The sequence below is a fragment of the Pteropus alecto genome, unplaced genomic scaffold (genome assembly GCF_000325575.1).
Source record: "Pteropus alecto unplaced genomic scaffold, ASM32557v1 scaffold131, whole genome shotgun sequence".
In the NCBI taxonomy this organism is placed as follows: Eukaryota; Metazoa; Chordata; class Mammalia; order Chiroptera; family Pteropodidae; genus Pteropus; species Pteropus alecto.
In genome coordinates, this window is record NW_006434709.1 from 24,033,321 (window position 1) to 24,037,615 (window position 4,295).

Sequence of the window (4,295 nt, forward strand, 5' to 3'; positions counted from 1 at the left end):
CCTTTTCACTGTAAAGTTCATGGTCAAAAGTTGCATGAGATGATGAAGTAATAGACTTATAAGAAGTCTCTCATTGTACATGTTGATTTTTTACTTACTGATACATTTGTGATTTGCTCCTACATCTAACTCTTCGTTCTTGACATTGCTTATCATTTTTGCATAAATCGTCCTAGTCATTGTCATCTGAGGCAAAAATAAGGAGATATAATTAGGAAAAAAAAAAAAAAAACGTGCTGTAAGAGTTTGTCCTGAACTTGGACTCTTCTCTTTTCTCATACATGTTTAATATAAGATATGCTGTTCCTCAGAAGATGCTTTACTTTCAGACATAGAGAGAATAATAATTATTATTATGACAACCATTTGTTGAGCTAATGCATTATGAGCAGACAGCCAGAATTTGAACGTATGTCTGCTTGGCACTAAAATCTATGTTTTCTCCACCATGTGTTATGACTTGGATAATCATCATTCAAAATGGCAGTTTTTGTCAGGAACACTGAAGAAATCGTGTCTTTGAAGAATCATAAAATTGTGTATCAATTGATATGTAACTTTTCAACATTATTTATCTTCATTTTATTTATTACAGTGCTATTGAAGGTAAACAGAATACCAAGTTGACAAATCTAATACCAGACTTCCAGTCATACTTCCAGCAGTATGAATTTTCACTTTAGTTTTAGCTTCAGTTCTTCATTTGTAAATGAATGATAATAATATAGACTTCACTGGTAAGGGGGTTGGGGTTTGAGTGGCCAAATGGGACAACGTCTGGGAAAGCATGAACACATGATAGATGTCAAAGGGTTTCCCTTTATTTTCCTCCATAGTTACCTCTGTGTTTGCTTTAGAAAATATAACTATGATCATCAGACAGAAGGCAGAAGCACTCGCTTCTGATCCCAGCTCTGCTAATGGCTGACGTGAATTACATTCATGAATGAATGACATGAACTTTTTTGAATATCAAGCAAAGGAAAGATAGAACTAAATAATCTCCAGGTCCCACTTGGCTGTACATATTTATACTTTATTTACTCTCAAAAGCAATTTCTCATGTTTGTATTTCCTCTTTGAAACCTGGAACTTATTTTTAGTGAAAACATTTTTCAGAAAAGCTATTGGATTGAGGTCAAAGATGTCCAGGTACCTAAAAGAAATTAAAAATTAAATGAATGAGTCACCAAAAGGCAGTGGGACAGCCAGACCTGTCAGATCTTTTTGTTATTAGAATTTGGGCCAAATGATTCAAATATTTGATTGTAGTGATTGCAGAGGCCTGCAGAGGGGAGAAGGCACATTTGGGTAGATCAGGTCTGACATTAAGTTTTTCAGAGCTGCAAAAAGGGAAAAAGGATCAAGTGTTTAAAAAAATGGGAGAAAGAGAATGCAAAAGGAGGAGACCCCATTACAGAGATAGCGCATAGCTACTGACTGGTCGTCCACTGGTATAAGTAATATGGGAAAGGTTGCTGTATTATGATGCAAGAAGAACTGGAGTCCAGTTGGCTCTCCAAATCCCCAGTTCCATGATCTTGGTAAATTTATTTTCATTTTCTGGTTCTAAGCTTCTTTGACCATAAAATAAGAACTCAAATTGGATGGTTACCAAAGGACCTTCACGACTGTTAAGTTTTATGCACAAGAGAAGCACAGATGTTATGAAATCTTATCCCTTTTCATATGAAGAGAACCTCTTTGCGTTGGTTTGTCTTTGAGCGTTACAGCTTCGAAATAGAAATTGTATATTTTAACAATTTGCTTTTTTACTTTTACATTCTTATACTGTAAAAATATAAATTTGGTAGAAAGTGAAGTAAATGGCAGGATTTTCAAGTCCAGATTTGAGAAAATATAACTTACCAATTTCTTATAATTTCTGATTTTTAGATATTCTTACTCTGTATCTAGTATAATACATGTTTCTCTATAATATAATTAGCATCTTTGCCCATGTATTCCAACCAGATGTTAGTCATCATAAAGTTTTACTGTGCTTTAGAAGTTTTGCTTCTTTTCACTGATGTTATTAATACCTTGTGTTCAATATCTTTGCCAAACTGACATCAGTAGGCTTCTATTTTGAGTTTTATTCTTAGATATCCCTGGTTGCCTGAACAGGTAGTTGTGAATCCAGTGACTCCTTCTCACTCCCCACAAATCATCTCCAAATATTATCATGTTATATTCAAGGTTGGACCTTTAGTATACACAAGGATTTTCCATTTACTGATGATTCATTAAGTACCTAAAAGATACTCACCTTTGTTTCCTTGACACTTATCGGAATGCTATGTATCTAGAAGATTCTAATCAGTCTTGAATAGGTTAATATATCTGTATTTATTAAAAGAAGCATAGTTTATGCATTCCATATATGAGCAAAAGATTTAGAAAAACAATTAAGTGATATAAAGAGGATAAATGAAGATCCAAAAACTTCAAAACAAAATTTTTATGTACTTATTATCTTCTGAAATACTAAAGGTTCTGTTTAGAATCTCCATCAGTAATCAAGGGTTAAAAAAATAACAAAAAATTTCTCTCTCCATGCTTTCCAATGAGCCGCATGTTTTAAAGTAAAGCACAGTGCATCTGCCCTCATAAATATGTGATTGCACATTCTGAGTGATTGATGATGTTTAAATGATGCAAATTTTCCTTGGATATAAGTAAAATATCCACACAGTTTTACCAGTTTCTTGGTGGAAGAAAAACTTATGTATATTTAATGTCATCAAAATTTTCATGAATGTGTCTTGATCAGTGAGGGAAAAAACATGGATTTTTGTTTGTGTGTGTATTTATTTTTAACACAGATTTGATGGCACAATGTAAAACATTAGGAATGTATCATGTCCTTCTTCCTCCAGCCACTGACAGCCACTTTCTATTACTTTTTTTTTTTTCTTTTTTATCTCCTCTTTCCTGCCTCTCCCCAGTCTCTGGTAGTCACCACTCTGTGTTACAATGAATTCAGCAGTTTCTCCCTGCCCCCACTCCCCCAGTTTTATTAAGAAATCATTAACATGCATTATTGTATACGTTTAAGGTATACAGCATGATAGTTTGATTTACATATATTGTGAAGTTATTACCACAATAAGTTCAGTTAACATCTCATCTTATATAGACACCATAAAAAAGAAGAAAAAACAAAACAAAACAATTTTCTCCTTGTAATGAGAACTCTTAAGAATTCACTCTCTTAATTTTTCTGTATATCTTATAGCAGTGTTAGCCATAGTCATAATGCTGTACTTTACATTACTCATACTTATTTATCTTATAACTCTAAGTTTGTACCTTTGGACCACCTTCCTCCAATTCTCCACCTCTTCTCCCCAGACATCTGGTAACCATAAGCCTGATCTCCTTTTCTATGAATTTGTTTTTGGGGTTTTTTTTTTTCTTCTTTATCTTTTCCTTTCTTTCTTTCTTTCTTTCTTTCTTTCTTTCTTTTTCTTGCTTTCTTTCTTTCTTGCTTTCTTTCTTTCTTGCTTTCTTTCTTTCTTTCTTTCTTTCTTTCTTTCTTTCTTTCTTTCCTTTTTTTAGGTTCCACATATAAGTGAGATCATACAATATTTGACTTTTTGTGTCTGGCTTCTTTCACTTAGCATAAAGTTCTTCAGTTACACCCATGTTGTTGCAGATGAATTCTGGAGATGGATAGTGGTTGACAGTTGCACAAGAATGTGACTGTCCTTAATGCCACCAAACTGTATACCTAAAAATGGTCAAGGTAGTAAATTTTATGTGTATTTTACCACATAAATAACAAATAAATAAATAGATTTATTTTCAAAATAGAAGTCTATCATCGTGTGAAGGTGACTTCCCTCACTTCACATTGGGCTGTAAAAATCTTGAAACTGGCTTTTTCTTTTTAAGCGAGACAACCCTTGGTTGACCTCACAGATTGCAAGGACCTTGTCAGTTTACAATCCCTTACTTTTCTACTTTTTAAGCCTACAGCACCTAGTCTTCCTAGGTGGTCTCCCATCCAAGTACTAACCAGACCTGACCCTGCTTAGCTTCCAAGATCAGACGGAATCTGGCTTGTTCACGGTAGCATGGCTATAGAATGAAAACTGGCTTTTTAATAAGAGGATACTATATCGGCTCCTGGGGATTTAGAAAAGTGTTTTATTAGCTAAAGTTTTGGGATTATTGCTGTTGGAAAATCCTGCCAACGAACATTCTGATTCTTTCCCTGCTCAGAAACCAACCACATGCACAGCTGTCAAGAAGCCGTTTAATGGTCTTCGTGAGAACTAAAGCCTGAGAGT

At 34.2% G+C, this 4,295-nt stretch overlaps 1 pseudogene; it reads right to left on the reverse strand.

Annotated features, from left to right (window-relative positions):
• Positions 1-3,972: 3,972 nt before the first annotated feature.
• Positions 3,973-4,091, reverse strand: LOC112478040 (annotated as a pseudogene).
• Positions 4,092-4,295: the final 204 nt, after the last annotated feature.